This window comes from Nannospalax galili, unplaced genomic scaffold, assembly GCF_000622305.1.
Source record: "Nannospalax galili isolate Female #2095 unplaced genomic scaffold, S.galili_v1.0 scaffold524, whole genome shotgun sequence".
NCBI lineage: Eukaryota > Metazoa > Chordata > Mammalia > Rodentia > Spalacidae > Nannospalax > Nannospalax galili.
The window spans coordinates 43,999-54,641 of NW_008350330.1; the positions used below are offsets into that span (position 1 = coordinate 43,999).

Genomic DNA, 10,643 nt, shown 5'->3' on the forward strand with positions numbered 1-10,643 from the left:
AGCCACCCTGGCCAACAACTCAAAAGATGGTATCTCCTGTTTGGCATTGTTTCTTATTATATAGCCTTTAGCTATACATATGGACTCTTAAAGAATTATATTGACCCCTTCAATCTTTGGTCATACTTTCTTTTTGGGTGTTTAAGACCCTACAGTTGGCCCAGATTAACCAATTTATTTTTACTCTTAAGGCCATTTGAGGATCTGTTCCTCAGAGGTCACATGGGCTTGGGAGGAGCCCCTGGCTCCTTTCTTTTACCAGTTCCATCTATGTGAAGATAAGTCAAAGTTCCTGCTCGACCATGGCTGGCTTCACTTGGAAGCATGGAGGAAATGATCCCTCTGTGTTGACCCTCCTCTTTGTAGACTGGACATTGGTTCAAGTTACAGCTCTGTATAGCTTTGATTTACTGGCCATATTACATTTATTTAACCCAGCATGGCCTTCTAGTGAATTAATGTTTCTGTCTCTTTCTCTCTCCCTCCCTCCATCCTGCCCTCTCTTTCTCCTTCTCTCTTTTTCCCTCCCTGTCTCTCTCCCCTTCTCTAATTTTCATGTGCAAACTTCTTACTTTCTAAGGAAAGTTTTACCCTTTATGGAATTCTTTTTCTTATTTAAAAAATTTTCTTTTCCTGAGGCTGAAGAGATGGCTCAGTGGTTAAGAGCACTGACTGCTCTTGCAGAGGACCCAGGTTCAATTCCCAGCACCCACATGGTGGCTATGAACTGTCCTTAACTCCAGTTCCAGGCAAATCTGAAGCCCTCTTCTGACATCCTCGGCATTGCATGACACGGGTGCACTCACATACATGCAGGGAATATACTCGTATGCATAACATAAAAATAAAATATTTAAAAATTTTTCTTTTGTCATCTTAAACATATTTACGCATAATCTTAGATCCCCAGAGTTTCTGGTAGGCAAGCAGTTTCATCTTATTGAAGCTCACTTGTATGTGACGAATCACTGCTATCTTGCTGCTTTCAAGATTCTTCTTTTTCTTTATAAAATTTGCTTCCTGTGTCTCAGTGTGAATCTCTTCAAATTCATTCTGGCTAGAACTTGTTAAGCTTCTTTAATGTTTATATGACTGTTCTTAATCTAATTAGACAAGTTTTGGGCTGGGGTGACAGTTCCCTGAGTTTGGTTGCTAAAACATGTGTAAAAACTAGATGGAGTGGAATGCTTCCTGTAATCCCTGTAGTCCTGAGAGATACAGGAGATGGAGACAGGAGAATTCCTAGAGGCTCACCAGTCATCCAGCCAGGAGTATGCAGTACAACCACAAAGAGCAGAGAGAACGTGCCTCCAAAATGGATGGAAAGTTAGAACCTACACACAGGTTGTCCTGTGATGTCCACACATGCATTGTAACATGCACAAACCCTTAAACACAAACAGATACACACACACACACACACACACACACACACACACACATTCACACGTACATACACATGCACATGCACACATACACAAATAAATAATTTAAAAATCTGAGCTTCCCAACTATTATTTCTTCCAATATTCCCTCTCATTCTTTCTCTAGCTTCCTTACTTCCTTTTGAGACACTATAATGTTGTCTACATCCCCGAGTTCCACAAATCTTCTTGGCTATTCAGTGTATTTCTTTCCTTTCTTTTTTTTTTCTTTCCATTTCTAACACTCAGTAACTTCCACTGTCTTCAGGTTCATTAGCTTTCTCTTCTGACTCAAATCTACCTCTGAGAAATTCAAGTGAAAGCTTCATGCCTTGTACTCATACTTTTCGATCCTAGCATTTATTTATTAGATTTTCTTTCTCCTTATGCATTTTATGCATGCCTTGACTATTACAACACTTACCTTCTTTAGTTCTATGCTCCAATTTAGGAGAGTTGCTTTGACATTGTATGTAGTAGATTAGTTAGAGGTCTTTTTCAGGAAGAATTTTTGTTGATTTGGGTTTTTCTCCAGTTAAATAGGACATAGTCTTCTGTTTCTTTGTACAACCTTTAATTTTTTTGTTGTTGAAAACTTGATGTGTAGACATTTGAATAGAGTCCTCTGATGACTCTGTGAGTCCATATCTCTTCCTTTCCCAGGAGTTGTTGGTTTGGTGCTTTGATTTCTGTTTTTAAACTGTTTTGGACTGTTTCTCTAAAATTAATATCCTGACTATAGACTTAAGATTTTTTTAGGACTTTTCTGAGCCATTGACTTTCCCTTGAAAGTTGACATCTTATTTTTTTCCTATCTAAACAGTTGTTTTTGAGTAACAATTTTCCATTTTTTGGCTACCAAAAGTGAAAAACATGGAAATAGAAACAGAATGAAATGCAAGGCACTGACTCTTAAGTCTCCTAAGAGTTATGTCAGTTGGGAAAGCAGCAGGAGCATTGCAAACAATGGGTACACATTTTATTTTCTGCATCAGTGTGATCAACATTCAGAGTGCTTACCTCTAATATTGGGAGAGTAGAGTCCTTTTCTAACTTTTATGGTTTCTGCCAACTCTATATTATGTGTACTAGAACTACAAACAGAACAGCTTCCTGCCATGAGTCTGGCAATAGGAGATTGACAGCTGCTACTGTATTAAGAGCTGAAATTGAGTTAAATTAACCACAACTTACTATCCTAGCTGTCCCCCTGTTAGTTGAAGCCTTTAATAGACTCCAGATGTCCAACATAATTACATCAAATTGATCCTACCACTGCCATTGCTCTCGAGGTAGGGAGACATAGTCAAGGACGTCTTAATTCTATCTCCTTAACATTTTAATAAATGAACTTATACTTAATTTACAATATCCAAGATTAAATTTTCTCTTTTTTGACTTTTTTTCCCCAAGATTAAGTTTTCTTTACAAAGACTAACTCATTCGCAAGGACTACTACCTGCTGCACATAATAATTAAGCATAACACTTGGTTTTGCAGTTATATAACTACATTAATATTATAATGAATTTGTATTAAAGGAGAATTTGTATTAAAGAGACTGTCTTTCTTCTTTAACATTGTGTTCATCTAGAATTGCGGCCAGGGCCAAAAGATTTCTGCATAAATAAGTTGAAAATATAAACCTACCAGCAAAATAATTATTAGTCAATAGTCAAATTTTAAATTCCATATCTTCTAATACTTAAAGACAAAACTTTATAACTGCCAGAATTTTCCACAGATGCACTACATCTTTTTTAAAATCAGTCTCAGAATAAGACACAGATGGCCTTTGTTCCATAAAATCTCTGGTTTCTTTCTCCTTCACTGACCACATAGATGCTATGCATGAATCACAAAGCCGAGACTTAACAGTTTCCTCAATTAGTCTGGGACAACAATAAATCAAAGATGCATTTTTGGAAATGGCAAACTTCACACATACAAAGCTATGGAGAGCAGACAGACATCTGTTTGATGTGAGAATGAAGATAATGGGCCTCAGTTATGCATTAATGTGTAATTTTCACTCATTTTCATGGGCCAAAAGCTTATTAGGTTATCTCTTAATTTTTGTGACTGAAGTGAACACTGTTTTAATGCATGACTGAGGATTTGGAGTTAAGTATTGTGATAAATATTCTACCTTAACTTACTGAAGTATCAGCACTGGATAATAGACAGGGCCCAACCCTTTAGCACATCCTAAATAGAGTGTATATATGCAGTTACAGTTTTTCTTTTCAGTAGCTGATACAAAAGTATTTTAGGAGCAGCATTATCTTTAGTTGGCAACTGGAGATGGCAATAGAGAAGCTATTCATTTCTCTTTTACCCCTCCCTGAACTTCATAAATTCAATAAACTATAATGACTACTGATTTACTAGACTACAACTTGAAGTATGGTGTTTTTGAAATATAAATTTATCAGATCTGTTCTTTAAAAGTAATTTATATTAAGAATTGATACTGAAAAATATGGGGAGTTACTAAATAATTTTAAATCAGGTGTTAGTAATGTCAGCAGTATCAAACTTAGACACAAACAGATCATTGTGCAAAGAATCAAAAGGACCAAGGCACAAGCCCACCTAGCACACATCTAGACCTTCTACAGCATTCAGAATTCTATATCTAGATTATGCCAAGCTGTTTCTATCATATACAAAGTCTATTCTCTGAGTTTATTTTCACAAAGGCAAGGCAAAAGAATGGATTCAGCTTTTGACTTGGGGAAAGCTACTGAATAGTCATTCGTGGGACGATGGTTGTATACCATGGAGAGATAATACCAGATTCATGTTTAAATGTAAGTCCATGACTGTATGGGGTGGCCCCTGACAGTGAGGGAGCTTTGTACTTCCAATGAATTCTTGCCTGACATCACACCCTGTAGCATGAAGCCTTTAGAAGGATAGCTTTGATGATGTTGCAGAGAAGGGAAAGGAGACGCAAAAGAAGAGCAAAAAGACAGCATTTTATAATCTGTTAAAATAGTCTAGTAAAGAGCTGAGATGGCCTAATTCAGGATTGTAACTATAGAGATAGATGAAATTTGATAAATTGTTTTTTTTTTTTAGTGGATAGCTGAAGTATACAGACAAATTGAAAATGAAGCCAGAATTTTCAGTGTTCACAATGGGATTGATGATGATAGAGATGATAGAGCTTACTGTGTAGGGACAATAAGGAAGGGTATGTCATAGATCATGCTGTTTAGATTGGTACAGGGCTATGTTTAGTGTCTGGGAATCAAGACTCACTACAGTATTGAATACTGTGATATAAAAATCTACATTCTGGAAAAGAAATTGATAACTTATTATCAAATGGTAAATGGAAGTGTAGAGTCAATTATATTAGAAGAGTACTAGACAAAGAAGGGATGGGAATTTGAAGTAGGCATTGCAATTAAATGTTATTTCTAGCAAGTTAATGAAGTAGTAAGAATAAAATCTATCAATAAAGTTAATAAAGTTAAATACAGTTTATTATTTAATAATCAATTCCACTTACTAATGCTGGAGCTATAAACTGCAATGATTTGCAACAACTAAAAAATGAATATAATGGCGAGGTGGCTGGGGGATTACTCGGGCAGGCTTCCTCCGTACCCATGGCACTGTTAACTCGCTGCCTGGACCTTCAGCAGCTCTGCGTTTTGTTATTTTTGAGATACTCTCATGCTGCTCAGGCTGGCCTCGAACTTCTGACCCTCCTGCTCCCACCTCGCTAGTGCTGAGATTACAGGCATGGTGGCCCGGCTTGGGGCTTTGTGGACGGGTACTAGCCCAATCGGTCTTTTCCGTTTTGCTTAGCTCCCCTGACTCTGGCTTGGAGACTTAAGATCCAGTTGGCTTCTGCTTACCTCAAAGTTTTCGTGTAGAGGCCTCTGTGTACAGAGTTTGGTTCCTGCTGTTCGTTACCTTCTCTTGCCTTCCCCAAACTTCAGCATCTAATAAGTGCATTTCACCCCTGGAGAAATCCAGGATGGCTACTCTGATCTTTGTTGATAAGAATAACAGAGAACCAGGCAGTTGTGCGGCTCCTAAGGATGGGCTGAAGCTGGGGTCCAGTGTCAAAGTCTTAGACGGGAAATCACAGTTTTCAACACCATGAGTTGGCAAAGTATTCAATGCTCCACCTCCCTTACCTAAAACTGGCTGAAAGTCTTTGGGACCTGTCACCAGAGCTACAAAAAATCTACAGAAGACCAATCGACCTCTGAAGCAAAAACAATCAACTTTCACTGTGAAAAAGACCACAGAGAAGATAGTTAAAGCAAAAGCTCTGTTCCTACTTCTGACCATGCCTACGCAGAAATAGAAAAGTTCTTTCCCTTCGATCTTCTAGATTTTGAGAGTTTTGACCTGCCTGAAGATCACCAGATTGCACACATCCCCTTGATGGAGTGCCTCTGTCTCCCCATTCGCTGGTTCCTTGGGAACTAGGAAGGGAAGCTGGGAGGCATCTTGGGATGGAAGCCAGGAGCCCCCAGTAGAGCGTGATGGTGAAGGAAACTCACAGCCAGCTCAGCAACTCAAAGACAGAATGGACTGACTCCCTGTGGACCTGAGGTGAGATCCCTGGTCCTGGAGGCACAGTCTGATAAAGCAGGCTCTGAAGTTGCAGGGTCCTTCCTTTGTAAGTTAATAAACTCACATAAAACATATTATATGGTACTGTCTGATCTCGAAGGAGACCCAGAGAGAACTCCAGGCCACAGAATTGGTGTAGTCTGGCAGGATATGATGTAACTGAGAATGAGTTTTAGTAGAGCGATAATGGTGGTGCTGATGTGGTTTTTGCAATGGTTTACTAAAAGGGGCGGGGGATGGCGCACAGCTATGTTGTAAATGTAGGGATATGTTGTGGGTATGTGAACATTTGTTAAAAATTACCCAAAAGTTAGAAGATGTTTTATCTGCTCTGGACCCAAAGGGAGCTCCCAGAAAAACAGAGCAGCCACTTTGCATGGTAAAAGCTGTGCCCCAGGTGGGAAAAGCTGAAAAGGCAGACACAGGTGCAGAGCTGGAGCGAGAGGAAAGGCAGGACACTTTGACTTGTGTACAGTTCAAGGACTCAGAGAAAACGACAGATAATAGTAAAAAGGAAGAAAATCTACAGTACTAGGGGTGGATTGTCCCCCTATGAGCTGTTGGTCACAGAGAGACCCTTGAGGTCCTACAGTTCAACAAGGCTATTGCCATTAGGGATATGGGAGCAAACGATGTCAGTTTAAGTCCTTCAGAAGCTTCACAGATGAGTTATGTAACCGTCCATCCTTATGATATAGGCTATTCAACCTAGGCCAATGCAGGGGGGAGCAGTCCTTAATGGCTAAAAAATGAATATAATGGCGAGGTGGCTGGGGGATTACTCAGGCAGGCTTCCTCCGTGCCCATGGCACTGTTAACTCGCTGCCTGGACCTTCAGCAGCTCTGCGTTTTGTTATTTTTGAGATACTCTCATGCTGCTCAGGCTGGCCTCGAACTTCTGACCCTCCTGCTCCCACCTCGCTAGTGCTGAGATTACAGGCGTGGTGGCTTAATTCAACTGGGACCTGGAGGATGGTATGGGGTTTTAATGGCTTTAGTAAGCCCTTTGATGGGACAGGATCTTTGTAAAGTGAGAGAGGCTTTGGCAAATCTAAATGATTCTGACGATCATGTAAAACATATCTGTGAAATAACAAAACACCCTGTAAGAGATATAAAAAAGACCAGACAGAGGAAATGGTCCACTTGGGTTATTCAAAGACAAATGTGGCAAGACATGTCAAGCCCAAATCCCCAGAAAAAAAAAAAAAAATGATAGAAAAGCAAATTCGGTACTAAGGTGTTTCTGGAAGGCTTTAAAAACAGAAGAACAGTTTACAAAGGACATTCGAAGGATAACATCTGTACAAGGGGTGGTTAAGAATCCCCAATGATTAAATAAGATGCATTTCTCTTCTGATAAAGGCTGTACTAGGGATGGAAGTAGGTTTTCCCACCAAGTTCTCCCCCAGCAACCTGGTATGATCAATGGGAAGATGACAGATGTCATCTATCAGACCCAGAGCCTGTCTGATTCAGGGAACCAACAAGTGCAGGGGGGACAGGAGAAGCCCCCTGCATCCTTAGCCCAGTGCAGGGTCAGGCAACAGGAGCCAACATCTGTAAGTGTATCAAGAATTAAAGAATCCAAAGGGATAACTAAAAATGGTAATAAGCTAACCAAATTAATTCCTTATACCCATGCCTAACAAGGCTCTATGGAGAAAATGGTTAATACAAATGGACAAAAACCTTTCCAAGTTTTATGAGACCTTGTCTATGAGTGAGTTAATATTTAATGTTAATGTTCCTTTGAATGTTTTACGGATGTGAAACCCATTTGAAAGATACCTGAAGAAGCAATGGTAAGCTATAGACAACTGTTAAGAAAATCTACAGTACTAGGGGTGGGTTGTCCCCCTATGAGCTGTTGGTCACAGAGAGACCCTTGAGGTCCTACAGTTCAACAAGGCTATTGCCATTAATGTCGGTTGTACACTAGGAAGGTCAGTAAGGCCATGTTGCTGAAGACACTGCATGTTGTGAGCACGGGAGAAGAAGAAGAGATGGAACTGAGACTAAGCCAAAAAACTCCATGCCACTGGATGGATAACATTCATATTCATGCGGAGAACTGTGACTAAGCAAAGAAAACTCGATGCCACTGGATGGATGACATTCATATTGCCAGAAGGCTCTATACAGATGGTTGGGGAAGAAAGGATCTCCTTTAAGTCTACTCAATGATGGACCCCTGTGGTGCACACTACGGACATGCCAAGCAATACCTGCAAGTGCAATAATGACTCGACCACATACGTACAACTGACAACTTTCCAATTGGATAAGACCCACTCCTGGGGGTGGAACACACATCTGGTGCTCTAGACCAGGCCAATGCCTTTTGTCAAGAAAGGCTACAAGCCTTAGTGGAGAAGCCGTCATGAGTATATTGTTTACTAAATACAGTACACCTACTGGGATATCTTCTAGGCACCTGTATTTACATTCATGTTTGTTTAAACATGTCTACTTCCTTCCATTTGTCTTTATAGTAGAAGAAACACCACTGAGATAGATCAGTGACCACGGCCTAAAGACGACTAATGGGGAGGCCCAAGAAGCCACTCTCTCACCATGATACAAGAGAGATCACCCTACATCTATCACCCCTCCAAGGCTCAAGGACTTTAGCATTAGATGGACAGAAATACTGTAAGGGCGGAGGAAAGGGGCAGGGTGTCTCCCAATTGGCTGGTTCCTCCAATGGGTGGGGCCTGGCACCAAGCCGGGAACTAGGAAGGGAAGCTGGGAGCCATCTTGGCATGGAAGCCAGGAGCCGCTGGTAGAGTGTGATGGTGTAGGAAATTCGCAGCCAGCGCAGCAACTCAAAGACAGAATGGACTGACTCCCTGTGGATCTGTGGCGAGATCGATGGTCCTGGACGCATGAGTGAATGGTAGTGGGGCTATGGGCATGGCACAGGCTGATAAGGCACGCTCTGAGTTGCAGGGGGCTCTGGGCTAGGCACTGAGTACTCATTCCATTGTAAGTTAATAAACTCATATAAAATATATTATATGGTTTTGTCTGATCACTCAGAAGACCCAGAGAGAATTTGGGCCACAGCCTCTCATGGTCCTGGAGGAGGGGAGAGGACCTGAGAAGCTGCTACACCTGGACCCCCCCTTCCCATATGAAGACCCCCTTTCTGCCATGGGAGTCTGATCTGTTGCAGTCCCCCTCCAGAATTCTCTTCATCGTGGATGTTGAACAGTGGCTTGTTTGTTATGATACAGATATTTAAACTTATTCTTTCAGCATTTATGTATATTGTATTAATAAAATACTTCTGTGTATCTGAGAAGCTGCTACACCTGGACCCCCCCTTCCCATATGAAGACCCCCTTTCTGCCATGGGAGTCTGATCTGTTGCAGTCCCCCTCCAGAATTCTCTTCATCGTGGATGTTGAACAGTGGCTTGTTTGTTATGATACAGATATTTAAACTTATTCTTTCAGCATTTATGTATATTGTATTAATAAAATACTTCTGTGTATGATATTTCTTTGTACTAATAAAATATTTCTGTGTATGATATTTCTTGGAAGTAAAGTAGCATGAAGCCTAAAAATTGAATTTAAGTATATGAAACACATGAAACTGGGTAACACAATTGAAATCAATGGTGTTCTATAAATCATTTTTAAATCTGTGTGAGTATAGCAGAAGACTCTATAACAAGGAACACAGTGCCAGACAGCTGAAACCTCTCTTCCAGTTGTTGGCCAGGGTAGTTCAAGAGACTCCCAAAATAACACAGGCTATTGCCTCAGCCTTTGATTATCTTCTAGAACTTAAAGGTAAGAACCTATTGTTGAAGACAAGACACACTTCTGACACAGGACTTGGAGCAATGGAGCTGGAACTAACCTGGAAGCCTCCTCCCTGAAGACTAGCTCTCATAATTCTGGAGGATACTATACAAGATGTTATGGTAGAAAATCAATCAATGGTCTAATACAGCTTGAAAACCTAATGACTACAAGATCTGGCATAGCAAAAAATCTCTATTGGTGCAGTAGTAGCGCTTTTATCTAGGGAGTAATTACCAGCTATTCAATTGAACTTAAAGTCCTTCCAAATGAGAGGAGCTCATAGGTGACACCGTAAATATAGCCAAATGCTCATGATAAAAAACATGGAATCAATTCTGAATTAGCCATTTCTTTGTGTTTCAATTTAAGTAACTAGAATGTGATCAGCTTTAGTTAAATAATTTAAATATTAATTTATCTTGATGTAAAGCCAATCAGCCTTTGACATCTGTTCTATTAGGTCAAGTACAAAAATAATCAGAAATTAGAAACAATTAAAACACTACATATGTTAACAATTCCTAAAAAATGTTTAATATTCAAATTTTTAGTTAAAATATAAAAATCATGGGCTGGAGAGATTGGTCATCAGTTAAGAGCACTGCTCTTGCGGAGGACCCAAGTTCGATTCCCAGCACATACATTGTGGCTAATAATTGTTTATAATTCCAGTTCAAGAGGAATCCAACATCCTCTCTGACCTCTGAGCTCATTGCAAGACATGGGTGCATTTACATACACACATGCAATACATTCATACACATAAAATAAAAAATAATAAAAATAAAATATAATAATG

General features: G+C 40.0%; 1 pseudogene; it reads left to right on the top strand.

The window, feature by feature from the left end:
* Positions 1-5,418: 5,418 nt before the first annotated feature.
* LOC103745634 lies at positions 5,419-9,273 on the top strand (annotated as a pseudogene).
* Positions 9,274-10,643: the final 1,370 nt, after the last annotated feature.